The sequence below is a fragment of the Rattus norvegicus genome, chromosome 4 (genome assembly GCF_021556685.1).
Source record: "Rattus norvegicus strain SHRSP/BbbUtx chromosome 4, alternate assembly SHRSP_T2T, whole genome shotgun sequence".
NCBI lineage: Eukaryota > Metazoa > Chordata > Mammalia > Rodentia > Muridae > Rattus > Rattus norvegicus.
Genome location: NC_141537.1, coordinates 81,066,319 through 81,084,991, shown reverse-complemented (window position 1 = coordinate 81,084,991; position 18,673 = coordinate 81,066,319). Strand labels below are relative to the sequence as shown.

Below are 18,673 nucleotides of genomic sequence, written 5' to 3'. Positions count from 1 at the left end.
AAAATGATTCTCATCACATTTCTAAACCAGTGTTTTCTATTATCCTAAAAGAGGACTTTCAAACCTTGAGCAGCACTTCAGTTTTTGTGGGAAGAAGTAGAGAATAGAGGGAAGACTCATCCAGGTGACAGAGGTCTCAAGCAAGTGGTGGGTGGCTTGCATTTCCTCCAGGGTAACTGCCGTTTCCCTCTTTCTCTTGGTTGGCATGCAAAATTCACCTGATGCTCCTGTCAGTGTGAGTTTGAGTCACTAAGGTGGACAAGGGGGCTCTTTTTCATGCTGCCCTTCTGACTTTCAAGCTTTGATGTTTCCAGAACATTTGCCGTGCTTTTGTGGACAAGCTCAGTTCAGGCAGTTCAACTTTCATTTCTTGTTTTGGTCATGCTGCTTGAAGGCAGATTAAGCCATTTTCTCTACTGCTTTTCTGTCGTCCCCAGATGGGCATGCATTTGTGGGGAAGGTGTCAGCAAAGTGTGCCTTTGGTATATGAGGAGCGATTACTTGAAAAAGAGTTTCTTTCCTGCCTACATTTGCTGCCAAATGGTTTCTCTGTCATCCACTTATATTAAATGTGTGTTTCAGCACTCTGCAGTGTTCACCTTAGAGCTCCAGGACGCTCACCAGAGGGGTTCTCCTGGCTGAGTCCCCTGGGAAGCTAGTGTAGTGTAATCTATGTCACAGCCAGTATTGCAAATGTTATTAGAACACAGCGTGATATATCAACATCTCTAAACAGGGATCACTTTCGGAATTTGACTTTGCAGCCATGAAAACTGTGCACAACCAAAGATCTTCCAAGCCAATAATGTTCGTACAACACGACAGGGAGCCTAGCTACACTCAGAGAGTTCACATTTCAGGTTGAAAGGGATCATAGTAATAAGTTAGACACAGATGTCCTTTGTCTTGTCTCTCAAGGAGTGAAAAAAATCTGTTTTTAGTCAGCAATTTTCATTTTAGACGCCATGTAAGAAAGATTATGGGTCAGCTCATACTCCTCCTTCTCCCTCCCTCCCTTCCTCTTTCTTTTTTCTTTTTTCATGTCTGAAGAAGTTGGCACGTGGTAGTCACTTCTATATAATCAAGAGTCCACATTCCTGCTTTTAAACATCTTTCCTGTAGCCTTGGCTTCTCTCCCAGTCCTTGATGGGGAGGCTATGCTTCATATATGTTGGCTAAGCAAATAGCAAATAATTCTCAGTCTTACAGAGGGGACCTGGTGACTGATCTGTCTGTCTTTATGAATTCATAGAGTTTAGAAATGAGGGTCTTGTTTCTAGAAAATCCCTTTGCTGAAATATTTGTACCTTATCTATTTTAATATTCAGTACAACCTAAAATGTATGTGTGGCAGACTCTAGTTTTTGGTGAAGGAAGCAAGTGTTGGCAAGGTCAACTCAGGTTTTCAGAACCACACAGCTCTCCAGAGTTCAGGCCCCAAACTGCCTTGTTGGAAGCACTTGAGGTCGTCTTACTGCGCTGGACTTACAGCGTAGCACGTGCACTGGAACAGAATCACTTTCTTTTAGCCACACAAGAACAAATCTCTGCTGTTCATTCAGCTCAGAAACAGACAGAAGGAGATTCATCCTGACATGAAGCACGCCCGTGAGTTTCTCCATTAACACACCTTTGTTTCTTGTAGTGAGTCAAATTTTAACTAGCAGCCATTAGCCAAACCTTGCCTAACTTGATAGCTAGTGTTATGTCAAGCAGGTACAAGCTATAGTCATTTTAGAAGAAGGAATCTCAAATGGAAAAATGCCCCTCTCCACACACCTGCAGTACTTGGGTTGGCCTACAGTACATTTTCTTGATCCATAATTGATATGGAAGTGCGGGCTTACTGTAGGTGGTGTCACTTCTGGGCTGGTAGTCCTGGATGCTAAAAGAAATAGACTGAGTGAGCCAGGAGGATTAAGCCAATAAGCAGCATCCTTCTGTGGCCTTTGCATCAGTCACTGCCTCTAGGTTCTGTGATGAGTTCTTGCCCTGACTTTCTTTGACTGGGATGTGAAAGTGGAAGTGAAATTAACCCTTTCCTCCCCCAAGTTGCTGTTGGACCTGGTATTTTATCATAGCAATGAGAAAAGTGACACTTAGTTTGAACGGTATCTGCACGTGATACAACTTAATATTTCCCCTTGTTTAACCCTGGCCCACGAATTTGAACATAGGTAAGAAAGGCAGTACCGTGGTAGTTCCATCCCTGGACCCACTTGAAAAGTTGGGTGTGTAGGTACAGCCTAGAGCAGGTGGCTGGGACCCACCAGGTCCTCTCTCTGTCACCCTGGGAAAAGGATGACTTCTCTTCTGGCTGCTGTACTGCATCTCTGTGGCTTCAGTCCACTTTCAGAGATGACATCAGGAGACGTAACCGCAGAGCCCCTGTCCTTCTTATCTCTGAGAATCTCCTCAGGATACATGGGAAGGAGGTCCACCCCACAGGCATTCTGTTCTAGGCATCACAGACCTCCTGAATCCACGGGACTTCTCACTCTCAGATGACTAACTGAACTCTGGAAGTCGGCATTGTGCAATCTTATTCGTCTGTAGAAACTCATCCTTTGAATTGGGTCTTCTTTCATTTGGCAGGGGCCGAGGAGAGGCTCTGTGTCCCCGGAGTGGTTGCTGAATCATGTGGTGGGGTTCCGCAAGAGCTCTATGTTAGCAAAGCATGCCTTCCCTTTGCTATCACCTCTACATTGCCCTCTTGTAATCCCACTAGCATACAGCTCCTGGTAAGGGCCTGCAGGGCTGGACCACTCAGAGCTAGGATCCCAGTCATAGCTCAGTGCACTGCTGCCACCACCTAGTGAACTCCAAGAGGGTCCTTCCTGCTTTGCTGTGGATGTGCCTAGCAAGGTTATCTTGAAAAATCCTTTCTCTCCTTGAATACAGAGTTTGATTTTAGGCTTGGTATGGGGTCCCTCTGATTGAAGCCAAAGCGTGTGTTACATCTACAAGAAAAACCAGATGCCATATCCAAGAACTGTGTGTACATGGCATAGATGTTTTCCTTTGTCGTTTATCCTCTCTACTGCTGGAGCGAAGACTGACTGCAGGAGCCCACAGTTATGCTGTAACCTGAAGCAGAAGCCACATTCTGAAAAGTCAAGGCTGGAAAGATGGCTCAGCAATCAAAAGCACATGCCTCTCTCAGACAACTGGGGTTTGATTTTCAGTACCCACATCATGGGCAACAATGTTCTGTAACCCCAATTCCAGAGAATCTGATGGCCCCTTCTGGATTCTCTGCTCAGAGTGCACATGTAGTACACCACACACATGCAAGTCAAACACACATACACACAAAATAAAAATGAATAAATCTTAAAAGAAAGAGGAGGAGGCAGCGGAAGAGGAAGATGAGAAGGAAGAAGAAGAGGAGGAGGAGGAGGAGTAGGAGGGGAAGGAGGAGGAAGATTTGAGGAAACTACATGCTTAGCCAAGCAGAAAGTGAGCGGGTACATGAAAACTGGCTGACAAGTCTCGGTCTCTTTCATGGGAAAGAGCACTACATGTATTGTCATGGAAGCCATCATTAACTCAGGCCCTCTGCCACCTCCATAGAGTCCAGTCCTAAGAGTGTGCACTCCTTCTAATTCTTCAGATCTCTTAAGGACAAACTAAAAACCCCAGAGTTCTGGAGTAGTCCCTCAGGATATCCTAGTGTTAACTGGGAACAAGCTGGCATTGGGATGGCTACACAGGTTTCTTTCCCAATATTGCTATGTCTCTTCTCTCCAATCTTCTTTTACCTAAAGATGTTCACAAGGGGATCAGCAGAAGGGAACTGGCTGGAAAAATCTCTGCTCTGCAGGGATCTGCTCATCAGTAGACCCAGCTCAGGGAGCTTTGCCGAATGGCCGTATGTTTCCTCACCCTCTGCCCCAAATAATCATTCCAGGACTTTTCCAGACTCTGCATCTTCATCTGTTCACTTGGCCAAGTTTCATTCACTACTACCCGAACCTTTCCCAAGAACCATCCAATCTGTACATTTGTACACATATGCACCTTTTACTATAAAGGGCTTTGGTGTAATTTAGTTCTAAGTCAACCTTATAAAATGTTTCTATCAACCAAGATGCCCCAACCACTAACATGGTGCTGCCCTTCTCCCCTGTGTTCAAATTCATAGATCAAGGTTAGACACGGGGAAACCGTAGGCTGTTCCACCATACACTTTACCGAGCATTTGAGAGTCATCGAGACGCTGCAAGCACTTGACTGACTGAACCAACCCCAGGCATTAAAGCCGGATTTGATGGATATTTTATTTTGATTTCACCCCTCTCTGCCCATCACATCAACCTGGTCTCCTTATGCAGCCCTACAGAATGGAATGGAAAATTCGTTGGGCTTGTTTGTTTCTGCAGCCATCGGAATGTAAACTAGAGAACATTTGTAAGTTTCAAGTGAACATCTCTTTGCCTTTGAAGACTTGGCACCACCACGAGTTGCTAGAGCAGTTTGGTATGACCTCATAAGCATTACCAGTGCTTCCGGGGAGAGAGAGAGAGAGAGAGAGAGAGAGAGAGAGAGGAGTCTCAATTGGTATGATGATTTGCCCCAAAGCACTGGAAAGCTAGTGAGAGAAGAGAGAGAGAGAGAGAATTCACCAATGTACAATTGAAGTCTGGGCTTATATTTATTAGATTCATAAGGCTGTATTACTGATACAGGGATGGGGGAATAAGCAGGATTGTCAGCGACATTAATAATATGTGCCAAAGGGCAGCGGAGCTCACTGCTGTGAAGGGAAGCAGAAAAATTCATGGGTCTCAGTGGGTGAAGGCACTCATCAACCTCTGGTCCTGGTAAGAAATGTCTACTGGATCCCAAACTGGAGACTCTGCATTGAAACCTGATAAGTGAGCTCCTTCATGTCTCGGAGCTGTGTATTCCACATGTGGCTAAACACGTCAACGCCTCAGACCACATCCTTTCTGATTTCTGAATTTTTCCAAATACAGCTGCTATTAAAAACCCGAGTCTTGGATGTAAGAAGAAAAACTTTTGTGGTCCCTACCAAATGAAATGCTCAGCTGCGACTCAGAAGACAATACAGGCATTTACATGCCACGCGTTCTGGAATCCTCATTGAGAAGTGTTGGATGGGGTCTCCACAGAGGGTGGCCCACATCCTGGTCCCTGCCCAGACCTCACGCCTCTCCCTCATTCAAATATCTCACAGTGGCAGACACAAAAGCCCGTTCTGTCTTTCCATGAGAAAAAGAGCCTCTGATTTTGTGACTTGCACAGACGCTTTTGTTTTGTTTGTTATTTTCTTTTTACTTTTAATCATTTTAAAATGTATTATTAAGTGTTTGGAATCAGTCAAGATTCAAACCCCTCCTCTTCCTTACTGTTTCCTAAGCAGCACATAACTTCTAGGTCTGGGCTTGTTTCGACCCAGGAGGAACTTACCTGTATGGAATTGCTTGGTTTTCATCCTCATCGTCAACATGTATAAACTGTGTATGTCTCACACAATTAAAAGATGTACATACAGGGTTTCTTTGTAAAATCCACTAGTAGATAAATATACCACACCATCGAATGTTATACATATGTGTATTGAAAAATCATAAACACAAATCTGTTTATGTTTTTGGTATAGGAAGTTTAATCACAAGAATAGATTAGCAATGTTTATTTCTCTTCTAAACTATTTGAAAAACATGTGTTTGTATGTATAGAAAATATATACACATGTAAAATGGATGTGTATTTTGGAGTGTGTCTTTATTAGAATTGAGTAGTCCACCTCAGTTTTCTCAGTGTTCACCTTTCTTCATGAACAATCTTCTGAAAGGGTGGTTTTATTATTCCTATGGGACCTACTGACATCTTTGAGTAATTGTGATTTTTGAAGAATTAGGTAAAAGCAGACTTCTGATATGAGCTCAGATCTCACCCTCCTCCTGACTGGTGCCTGCAACAGTCCCAGAACTGTCAGTCAAATGAAGTGGGAGGGGACTCATTGATATAGGGGCCACCTCTGCTGGTTAACATAGCATCCTAGATGCACCACCGAGAGCTGTCGGTCGCACTGGCATGTCCAAGGCGGCTGTAGCTAATTTCTGGCAGGCTGCTTGACACATAAGCTCTGAGGCAGGCTGTGGAAGAGAAGACATATTAACACCCCCACTGACTTCTAAAGTCAGCACATCTTGCTACACCAGTTGCTGTTTCCATCATACTACAGAATAGGCAGCCCCGAGAAATATTCTCTGTTTAAGATTTGAAGAATCAGGGGATGTGGACACTATTTTAAACGACCACAGTCACACATATGTTAGCAGCTAAGCCACTGGGTGTGAATTGCCCTCATATACCCTAGACAAGTGAAATTCAGTGTCCTGATCTGCTGCACATTTCCCAACACTTGCAGGGCTGATGCTCCTGGTCCAAGGGTCTTTTTTTTACTCTTCAGTGAAGGGAGGAAAGTCAAGTAAATGGTCATTATCTCAGGGTCATAGAGTGTGGTGGCTCCGCACTGACCACTTGGTGCAGATTTAGAATCTCCGTCTGGCGTGTGTTGGAATGTGGAATGGAGCATGGAGTCCCCTGCCTTGGGCATGCTAGGGGCACTTTTATCTTTTTACTTCTGATTTTGAGGTAGGGCCTCACTAAGAAGCACTGAGAACTGGTGCTCTTTCTGTCTCAGTCACAGAAGTAGCTAATATGATAGCCAAGTTTGGCTTACTTTTACTGTGAGTGAGTGTGTGTGTGTGTGTGTGTGTGTGTGTGTGTGTGTGTAAATCATAGGTTCACAGAAAATATTACATGAACAATAATGACTCTCCTCATGCATCCTTTTCACTCAATCCCAACTGTACTTCACTCTTACAATCTTGACCTTACTCATGTTTTAACAATGGATGGACCGATCTTGCTTTGTTGATATAGTATTGACTAAAGTCTACAGTTCACATTAGGATCTACTTAGATTGGGTAGTCTATGGGTTTTGATGGATGTACCATCATGTACACCCACTATTATAGTGTTATAAAAGAATAATTCTGGTGCCTTGAAAGTCCTCTATCAGTCATCCTTCACAGATCCACAACCCCTGATAGCTGTTAAAAATACTTCCATAGCATAGAACCCTTTTCAGTGGATGTCTTTCCCTCAGCTATACGCACTGAGCATTCCTTCCCGTCCTTTAGTGGCTTGATAGCGCATTCCATCAACACATCCTCTTCTGTCGAGATAAATGTACCAGTCCTCAATTTGTTTATGTACAAAAGACATCTTGTTTGCTTATAGGCGTTGGAAGTTATAAATAAAGCCCAAGACAGTTACCTTTTTATTACAGGACAATCTTTTTACAAGGACCTTGCAAGATCTATTTCTAAGAGTGGTTACTCTTAGGTCTTACCAGACTTTTCCGTCTGTCTGCCACTGCTGATTCCAAGAAACCTCTTTACTCTGTCTCTAACCACTCCTATAATCTGGCTATTCCAGCCAGCCTCTGGCTGTGTTTCCGTCTCTTTATGATATTCCCAGGGTTTTCTCCCTGTGTAGTTTAGCAATCCACCTCTTCCTAGCTTATCCAGGAACCTTTCCCATCCCGCTTCTGCTCTCGGGTGTCCTTTTGGCGTGGAGAGATGAGCAGTCACACAGATTTGGTTTGAAGCCTATCCCCCTACTTTGCTAGCTCTTTGCCCTTCACCACATCATTTCACGGACTCTGTTTTTCCATCTGTGATATGGGTTGAATACCTTCAACATGTTAGCTTTCCTAACACCTCAGGAAGAGATGCCCCCATCCTCTGCCCATACTGCCTTAGGACCATCACCTTCAGGTGCAGCCACTTCTCTGCCTTTTGCATTATCTGTGTCCCAAATGAGAATATGACACTGGCAGGCACGGCACCAGGGAAGGCTTTTGAGGCTGTGTTTCTTTAAGTTTAAATGTGTTTGGTCAACCATGGTTACCTCCCTCACCATAAGTTCAAAAGGGAATCACATCATCGGCCTTGGGGTACAAGACAGCAAACTTCCATTATTGTCAAGTGGCTGGATAGAAAATCGTATAGGCCATGGGATCAAATCATTATCACATGTGCAAAATCCACCCTTGTCACACATGAGCAAATGGGTGTGGCTTGACTCCAAGTAGACATTATGTTCCTGAGTCACAACACATCATTTTTCTAGTCTATTCCTCATCCTTTTGAAAACGCAATAACTAGCCACAGCGTCTGGGCTGCATAGCGGAGAAACACTGGGAAGAGCAGGGGCAGCCACAGCAGGCTATAGGCCGCTGAGCACCACCTAATGATCCCATAGAAAAAACTGGCTTTGGCAGAGTTGGGGTATTATGTTAGACCCCAGTCTTTGGGATGAAGCTAAGGCGAAGTCTGTTTGCACTTTGATCTTGTCACTTTTGTTTGGAACCCAAATCCACAGACTCTTCTATATCATCTCACCTTTGCCACTGCTTGACAGCAGGGCCAGGTACGTTTTGGTTGGGGGTAGCTATTGAGTATTGTGGAGTCATTATCAACATCCCTGGCCCCTGCCCATCAGACAGACTCCATGAGATCTGTTTGTCTCCTGGTTGTGACAGCCCAAAATATCTTCAGACATTACTGTGTACCCAGCTGAGAAGCCTTGAGTTAGTGAGGCTGCCTCTGAATGCCAGGAAATTCACAGAACTGTTAGGAGCCAAGTAACTAGGATAGTTCCGTGTGGGTACATAGATATGAGTGCCCATCCATACATAAAGATTAGGTTCACATATAATACATAAAGGAATACATACATGTATCATACATAAAGGAATGGATTCATGTATCTGTGGATTCATGAATCTGGAGCAGGGCAATTTTCCCTGGATCCCAGATTTAAGCAGATCCAAGAGGAGAATGGAGTAGTTTAATTCTTTAGTAAAAGTGCGTTACCACATAATATACCTACAGGAAGTGCTCCCTGCAGGAAGTGCTCCCTTCAGGGTGTTTCTAATTATTGAGCAATCCAGACAGGCCCCAGGGCAAGCAAGAGGGTCTCTAGGCTTTTAATTGGACTTTTATTGTGTGATCGCCCAATGGGAATTAAGAAGACTTTTGTTTTTAGTGGGGGAAAGTTTAGCTTCTCTTTTCTTTCTTTATTCTTTTCCTTTTTCTTTTTTCTTTTTCTTTTCTTTCTTTCTTTCTTTTTTTTTTTTTTTTTTTGGACAGGATCTCAACTCTATGGAAAAGGAACCTCAGTTGACATTGACACCTTTCATTTTTTAGTGCAAAATATATGAGAAGGTAGGAAAAAAAGAGCTTGTCAGGTCAGGGTTGGAAAATATTTAAAGTCAAAGTACCTTTGTATATGGGCACGTGGACTATTTCACCTGGATTTTCAGCTAGAAACACTGAGTCAAGAACTGAGGTGCTGCAAAAGCTAGACAGCTCCCAGGGGCTGCCCTAGCAGCACACACCTGAGAGAGATCTGGCATTTAATCATGAGAAAAAGCATGAGTCCAAAACACTCCCATGGCCTTCTGTCATTCTGCATTGGTTCTTTGTAATTTCAGAGGAAACTGACCCAGAGATGTGTAAGAATTAGTTTGATCATCAACAAAGGCAGTTGTAGGTTTTGCGATACCATTTACTCTCGATGGTGGACAGCTAGCTCTCTAGGGATACACTCATGGTTCAGCTATGTACCAAGTCTTCCCACTCACACCCATAGTGCCCTGACCCCCAGTTCAAAACTAATCTGAAGTCATCAAGCCTTGACCCCTAGGGAGAGCAGCCATGCCGTCAGCCAAGTAGGTTTACTGCCCCTCCTTCACTCTCTACCACTCATCAGCCTTGGTTTTATTTGCCTCAAAACTCCCATTAAATCTGTCTCATAACACACAGTTCATTTCCCATGACCAGCGTGTGGGGCTGAGTTGCTCTCCTACCAAAGAATCTGAACTATGCTTCCTTTCAACGGCCCCCACACCCTGACCCGCGATATACATTTCAGCATGTTTTGTCTACGCTTCTAATTCCAGCCCTGTCATTTCTCCACTATCACACCTTTGTGTTTTGGGACAGACACTGCAGAGTGGGAACAAGTCATAGATGCCAACAATACAGCATCTGACCCAATCTCAGCTGTCCCATGCCAGCTTCCTAACCATCCGCCTACACCCACCCACTGTTGGCTGGATCATTTTTTTTTCCTAATGCATATTCCAGTCTTGATTGACCATCCACCATATGGCAGGATTGTCCTGTGGGCAAGTTTATTATTAACAGCTCACAGCTGGAGTTACAATAACTCCTCATGGCTTTGACATTGTACTAATTGACCAAGACATGTCTGCAAACGGGATGCAGAAAGTGGCCATTGCAAATTACCCTACACACAAATGGGAGGTTTAATAGCAAAAAGTAGTTTCAGATTAGAGGTTTCTGTATTTTAAGGCCAACTGGTGATAGGATGGGGAAATGTGGGAGCCCGAGAGAGAGAGAGAGAAAGAGAGAGAGAGAGAGAGAGAGAGAGAGAGAGAGAGGAGGTGGGCTGGAATTCTTTGGAGCGTCTCTCACGTCTTTATTCAAATAAATTCATTTAAACACATTCCTGTTAGTGAGGAAGAAGCGACTGTACTTAAAGTGGAACTAATACACAGTTTCAAACACTCAGACAATTAAGTCACTAAACCCATTGGGCATCCTCTGGTCATATTTCCCTGACTAATCCTGCTGTCCCAGGCAAAACAGGGCAAGGCCGGAGAACAGTGTGTGCTGTGTTAGCCCCATCACTTAGCATTAGAGTCAAAGAGACCAAGTGTGGAAGGGTCCTGCTTGCTGATACTCATGACAGAAGTGAGGGGACAGACACTTGCTCTGAGCTGTGAGCCTGGGGAGCCCCTGAAAAGTTATGAAAAGTGAACGGACCGTCTGTGCATCTCCGAGGAAATGTCTTTCTCAGATGTTTCCATCCAGTGACTTGGTTGAGAGATGACCATGGGAGAAGAGAGGAGTAAGCCAAGGAACTTGGTGCCTTATAAATTAGCAATGTGGAGCTCGAGAGGAACTGTCAGACTCTGCCCAAACCTGCTGTCATGTAAGCTTCCGCATCCTCTAAGAAACAAAGCCTAGCTTTTGCCTTACTCTCTGGATGAGAGAAGGCTTAACTGAAGCTCACAGAGGACTGGGCCCCGGAAGAAAAACATGGCCTGTGAAGAATGGAAAAGAATAGGTTTAAGGTAGTGTGTGTGCATGCAACACAGACACAGACACAGACACACACACACACACACAGACACAGACACACACACAGACACACACACAGGCATACACACACAGGCACCCACACACACATAGACACACACACAGACACACACACAGACACACACACAGATACACACACAGACACACACACAGACACACACACAGACACACAGACACAGACACACACAGACACACACAGACACACACACAGACACACACAGACACACAGACACAGACACACACAGACACACAGACACAGACACACAGACACACACACAGACACACACAGACACAGACACACAGACACACACACAGACACACACAGACACAGACACACACAGACACACACAGACACAGACACACACACAGACACACACACAGACACAGACACACACACACACTTCTCAGTTGTGACCTTGGTGCAAGCATCAAGTTACAGGGGTAGGGTAAGAAACAGAGCTTAAAAAAACATCATGAGTAAAGCTTGACTAGATATCCAGTAACACACTTGACTCTAATAACCTTGCACTCAACCAATGCCATGATTTTTCTATCTGATGACTGAGGAAACTGAGGAACAGAGATGGGTAGGATGTGAACCTGTGAAGTATGGTACAAAAATCTATGTCCCCATCTAGTACCCCATTGATGTCTCTTATTAGTTAATGACCTGCATGCTAGGCAGCAGAGACTTGTATGATAGTGACATTTCACGTTCCAAGAGTCATTCTGTGCCTTAAATGCATCAATCCTCTGCTCTGTGCCCATGACATCGGATCATCCCACAATTAAAGGTGTTTGGGTTTATGTTAATGAAATGCAGCTTTGCATTTGCAAGCGTAGGATTGAGGGGACCCAGTCAGGTTTCCAATGGCAACTGTGAGTCTGCCAGATCACGTCATCTCTACCCACATGAAGGCATGAAGGGCAGTCTCTTGTACATCAGAAAACAAGGTCTGTTGACCTAGCCTGAGCTTGGGTTACTGTTGCCAGAGAAACTTAATCGAATTTCCTGAATTATGCACAGTGAGATATAATGTTGTTTGAATAATCATATTTATTTGACTTCTAGGCCCAGGGCATCTGTTGAGTTTACAAAGCTCCTATTGATGGAAGATGGGATTTGTTCATCTAGAAAGCTGTGGTGGACCCATGAGGTGGTGGGAGCTGGAGGATGCCTGGGTAAGGTTGAAATTGTACATCAACTCAACCATCCTAGGCCAAATGCCTGTCACGGGGAAGAGAGAGGTGTTGGGAAGGGCAGAGTGGACAGGAGAGAAGGACAGTGGTTGAAGGGCCTTGGAAAACGGGTGAGCTCATGTATATTATCATGCAGATCACTCACAAGTGTGGGGCTATTCATAGGCACAGGCAGGGTCTAGGCTAGCACATGGGTAATTGAGACACAGCAGAAGTCTACCAATGAGTCAGTGTCCCGAGCATCATACAAGGTCTATAGGCAAAGACCTAGGAGTCACAGGATGGGTCCCTTAGCTCTGATGAATAGGTTTGAAGATGACTCTGTGGTTCCGTGTGCTGAAGATAAATTCTTCAAAAATGAGAGGGATTCCAAAGGATGGTTAGCTTCTCAAACCCAGTGGCAGTGGGAGTGAAAATCCAGCAGGGAGGTTCTCAAAACCCAGGCAAGCAGCAGTCAAATATGGCCCTGCCAGTCATACGGATGGCAGCCTGATAACTCCAGAAGTTTTGAGGCACCTGCAATTTGACCTTTGTTTTCAGATCCTTGGGGACTTGTGTGAGTGACAAGCCTGTTGCTTCTGTGCCTCTGTCCTTCACCCATGCAAGGAGCTGCAGAGAATGCCCTGCAGCCTTCCTACTGCCCCACAGTCAGACAGACAGATGACAAGCAATCTTTAGGGGACACAGTTCCAGCCAAAGGAAAAGAGTTGGAAGCTTTGGAAATGAAGTATCTGTCCCTCACAACTTAAAGTTCACTGGACAAACTTTTCTCCTTAAAGCTTTCCAGAATGTTTTCTGTTGTTGCTTGGTGTGGTTGGCTGACAAATGGGAGTCATCTTAAAGCAGGGGAATAGGGGAAGGGAGGGGGGAAGAGAGAGCTGGCCTTCCCAGTCAAGGGCACAAAGACTTTTCTAGAATAAAGACACAGTCACTAGCAGAAACCAGGCTTTGCTCTCTGCCCTGAATGAAGGGCATGTTTCAGCTGGAAACCAGTTCCCAGTCATGCAGCTCTCTACCCCGGCATGGCACCTCAAGGTAACTGTTGCCTCTGGCTTGCTTCCCGCTGGGTGTAGCCAAGCAGTCACACCTGTCTCATTTAAGGTGACTTCTTCTTGGCCTGACTTCCTGTTCACCCACACGACTGTGAATCACTGGACTTAGACATTGTTAAGCTCACCCTGCTGAAGAAAATCTCCCAGAAAAAGAAACAAATATAAGAACAGCCTTTAGCTTTTTGTAGGAACATCTCAAGCCTTGATTAACAGTAGAGAGCATGGATGGCCTATGAGCCCCTGATGCTAACTGGCCAGCCCCCCACCACAGCACATGACAGAGACTTCCTGATCTACCCAATCCCTCCCCACAGCCCACACTGCCAGGACCCTTGACCCCTCCCCACATTTATAAATGCCAGATATCATTTCATTTGAACCACAATACCTTAGTATTCATCTTGAGAAGAGACAGACTTTTTCAGGTATAATTACAATGGTGTTATCATACCTAAAAGAAAGAATACTTTATTTCTGGTCAGTTTAAAAATTTCCCCATAGGGCTGCTACCCCCTCAGAGGAGAAAGTGAGAGACGGAGAGGGAGAAACATTTTGGGAGGGGATGACGGGAAGGAGGGGACAGTGAATGGGATATAAACTGAATAAGTAAAAGAAAATTAAAAATTCCCCGTAAATGACCTGTAAATGTGTATTCACTAGTAAACAGGATTTGTCTTCTTCTCTTAAATTTCTTAAATCTATAGCTCTCCCTCTCCTTCTTCCTCCTCCTGTTCCTGCTTTTTCTCTGTATTTTATTTGTTGAGAAAATAGGTTCTTCACAATGGATGTAGCATTTACACATTCTTCTGTTTGCAAGTTTTCTTTCCTCTCCCTCCTTCCCTCCTGTCCCCTCTTCCCCCCTCTCCCTCTCCCCTCCCCTTATCATGCTTGGGTTGCTAGTTAGCCTAGGCTGGCCTTAAACTCATGATCCATCTCACGTCCAAAGTCAGAATGCCAGAATTATAGATATGCCCTCCCACACCCAGGCAGTTTTCAACTGGAGCAATGACTGCAACCTTGATAGGTGAAAGACCTTCAGGAACCTGAACTAGAGGATGCCTGAGCCCACCCATTGGTCCCCAGTGCTCTGAGCAATGCCGTGCCTACCTTACCTCCCAGGATGGATTCCCACCATCGACTTTAACTATGGCCCAGTTGATCCTTCAGCTGTCACCACCAGCTTCTGAAAATACAAAGGATGAAAGAAACAAGCAAGCAAAAGGGAAAAAAAGTCAGGCTCCCCTTCCCCGTTTCGACATGCATTTTCAAGTCTGTTTGATTATTATAAACAGGTATCATTCAGTATTCTTTCTTCACCTGGGGTTGTTAGGGCCGAGGGGATGTTTTTCTCTGACTAAACAAACACAGACTACGGCCTCATTTTTCTGTTCTGTAGCCTGTTCTCTGTAGATGTCCATTGCTCTTTGGCAATCGCTGGGCCGCTGGCTGGCCTGAGACAGGTCTGCATACATTTTGTGATTCTCCTCCATCCTATCCCTGCCTATAGGTCCTTTGCATTGAGTACCATCTTTAAAAAATGTATCAAATAAAAGGTAAAGTGGGTCTAGGTGAAAGGTGATCAGAAGGTCCTTCTAGCAAACACTTAGATACTAGGAACTAGATGGACCTGAGTGATGACCACTCGATAGGTTTCATTTGCTTTCCTTTTTGGGATGGGTTGGTCTTCTTAATTCTCTGAGATACTTTGCATAGCAGAAGTTGCTGGAAAAATGAGGTGTAGCTTAGCGTTGCTAAGCTGTGCTGCGGTCTCGCAGTTATAACTTTGACCATACTAGGTTCGGAGATGGAGAACCCCAGGACAGCATACATTCTGAAGTCTGGCAGGAATGTGACCTGGCTCAGGGCCCTGACTCTCAGTGGCTGTGACAGACAGCCTCCTTGTTGGCTTCCCCTCTTCCAGCTACCCCGTCACTCCTTTCGCCTACTCCTCGGGGCTCTGTAGCCTTTTTGGCTGGCGCGTGTTCTCCTTCCTGATTGTTGAGCATTGGAGAATTTCATGATTTGATCTCCTACACAGTCCACATCCTCCTTCTGGGATCTCGCCCATGCTTTCGGTTTTAATTATTATCTATGTGCTGATGACTCTTGAATTTATATCTCCAGTCCAGACACTCCTCTGCGCTCCCGGTCATAAATTGAGTTGCCTGTTCCACATCTTGACTTGGCCATCGCCAGGCACTTCGGACTCTGCATGGCCCCAAACTGAACTCCCCCTGTCTCCCTGCCTCTTTCCTCCCCCAGCATTCCCAGTAAACAGCTCCACCAACCCGACATGAGCCTGTCAGGCCCTTGGCAGCTGTCCCCTGCACCTCCCTCTCCCCTGTCACATCGACCGAGCCAGTAAGTGCTCTGATTCTCATTTCCAGATGTGTCCACCTCTGTCTCTCCAGATGACACTGTGGTCCACACTTGTGCAATCCTGGATTACTTCAGGAGCCTCCCATTTTCCCCAGACCTATGCAATGTCCTACCCACCCTTCAGCCAATATTCGTTTAAAAAACCATGCAGAACTGTTTATAACTGCTGTCTTCATAGGACCTTTAAAGACTTTACCTTGGCAAGCAGGGCTCTACACTGTCTGTCCCCAACCCTTCCCAGACTCATTTCACATCCTCTGTCTTGTTCTTTTCCATCTAACCATTCTGGTTTCCCACGTCTCAGCCTCAAGACCTTTGTTCATGCCTTGGCTTAGGTAGGATAGGTCTCCTCTTTCTTCCCTTTCTAAGTTAGTCTGCACCTTTCTGAACTCACTTCTCAGACTTTGTCTCATTTTTTGTGATTAAAAATTGGAGATAAACTGAGATCCAGAAGTGCTGGGAAACTTGCTCGAGCCCTGAACAGTGGCTGTGTGGAAACACACCCAGACTAGTCTCGCTTCAATGGAAGTTGGATACTTGTTGAGTATTAGTTTTGCGTGCGTGTAGGCCCCTGAGTGCTGCGTTGAAGCTGGAAGGAGTTGAGAAAGAAACAAGTCAGTTAGAGGGAAGGCAAGTCAGACCTTTGGAGAAAGGGCCCAGGAAATGAGGACTGTTTAGTCTAGAGTGGCATAAAGATGTGGGAAAAAAAGGAGACGGAAAGTTCGCATGCCCAAGGAGGTTATTAGAGTATTCACGGTCATAAAAATATCTCTGAATGGCCATGGGGCACAGATGATTTTATTAGGTCTTGCATCTCCATAGATATGACATGTAACCAGAGAGATTTTGGCTTGACAAAAGAGAGGTTATTAAAGAGTCATACAGAATCCAGAATGAGCTCTTGTCATGTCCTTTCACAGAAACTCTTAGAAGCAGGATCAACAGCCCCTCTAACGTAGCTGGTGGCTCTGGTCTTGCACTTTAGGCAAGATGGCTCCAGTTGATGTTCAGGATGAGTGACTGGGTGAATGAATGAATGAATAAATGAATGAATGAAAAAAGTGGTATTTATCGCCTCCCAACTTGCCTGAAGTGGAAAAATCAAGCCAGTGTCATGTGCCCCCTAGGGGTCCTTACCTGATCACACTCAGGTGCATGAACTGACTCCCAGGTGTTTCCATTTATCTCTGATAAACTGTCAGCCAAGAGTCAATTTTTGTTGGGGGGGATGAGGGGAGGGGAGGGTAAGACCCCAGATGTTTTCCAAGAAGGAAGACAGGAGAAAGTTATTCCTCAATACTAATATATTTCGTCATCCTATCTGCCTGCAGATGTTCAATTTGGGTACATGCCCAGGTTCCCTTTGCAGTCTTAAAATAAGTTGTGTATCTAAAACACCCAGGACTCAATCGTCCCCAGAGATGTACCTCTTATGTATATGGATGAAGCTTTGAGGACTTGGGAGGGTCTTAAATTTCCCTTGCCAGGTTTCCTCCAGTCTAACCAGTTCTGTGTGCTTTCTCCACTGGGAACTAGGGAAAATATTAATTGGGGTCCCAGTTACTGAACTTCTACTGTGAGACATAAAATCGAGTCCCCATGGCAGTGCAGCAAAGACCATATTGAAAACTTTTCTACACCAGGGGACTTTACCGGAAGGTGGTTGTTTCCTCCAGCTCAGTGACAGAGCTAGGTCCAAAATCGTGATTGAACCTGGACTTGAGGTAGCAATTGTAACTTCTGAGGACTAGCACTGGAGCTGGTCACTCACTGACCACTCTGCAGTCGGTGCACTTGGCAAAGTGAGGAACTTGGGCATCAGTCACATGCCCACGGGCAGCCTATGAGGTTGCTGACTTTTCATTCTGGTTACAAGTTCCAGTTGAGTTCTAGCCCTTTCTGTACTACACAGATGACAGGGTTGGTGGGAGGCAAACTTTTCTCACATTTTCTCTGTACTAATCTGTTACGTCAGCAGCCACGAGCTCTCACAGCTCATGAAAATCAGAATGGAAGTCACTGGCTGCAGGTGGCCAGGTTGTGGCTCCAGTTCATGTGTCTTTTCCCATGTGGGGTCATTTCAGAAAGGACACTCTGTTCCACAGGACTGTATCTGCAGCACTGGCTCTGATCTTACAAAGGATGAGTCTTTGTTCGGAGTTTGAAGTTGGGCTTTGTTTATGTGAGCACCCTTCCAGGACGCTGTCTGCTTTTGGGGTGGAAGTGTCCTGCCAAAATCTCCAGCTCTCCATGCTGGCTGTGTGGCCAACCTCCTCCAGCCTCTTCAGTGATTTTTCTGCCTGGATGGAGATCAGTGTCTCATAACAGTTTCTGGAAACGAAAGTTTCCCTGGCAGGTTGAGTGATTGACTCGGCAACATGTTCTTGCCTTTTGGAGTCGCCCTCCAGATTTTCCAGGCTTGGGTCGGTAAATCACTTCATCTTGTACAAATACTGGGCTGTGAGCAGCGATGATCTCAAAGGCGAGGATAATTTGAAACCTCATTTGAGAGTCTATTCTCCTTTCAACAGTCAGTACAGCTGGAATTCGTGAATAAAAATGTCCTCTGGTGCAGGCCAACATCCAGGTATCTGGAGAGCTTTGATAGGAGCTAGACTAGGCTTTTGCTCCACGAGGCTGTGGAAAAGTGACTTGCCTGTGTATTCATAGTTCACTTGTTACTGGAGACATTGAAGGCCCCACTCTGTGTTAGTGCTCAAGGGTTAGGACTGAGGGTTGAGGAAACAGATCTGCAAACCTAAGAACACCTTTAGATCGATTACTTTCTGTATGAAATCTATCTGTGTGGA

General features: G+C 45.1%; 1 long non-coding RNA gene across 2 annotated transcripts; it reads right to left on the bottom strand.

The window, feature by feature from the left end:
- Positions 1 to 12,271: 12,271 nt before the first annotated feature.
- On the bottom strand, positions 12,272 to 15,571 carry LOC147994847 (uncharacterized). 2 transcript variants are annotated; one of them, XR_015685998.1, is made up of 4 exons: positions 14,802 to 15,571; positions 14,597 to 14,667; positions 13,873 to 13,935; positions 12,272 to 13,624 (listed from the first exon to the last, which is right to left on the bottom strand). It is a non-coding gene; the product is annotated as an uncharacterized LOC147994847 (long non-coding RNA). The 2 variants fall into 2 exon arrangements; XR_015685999.1 differs by having other exon boundaries at positions 12,272 to 13,613.
- Positions 15,572 to 18,673: the final 3,102 nt, after the last annotated feature.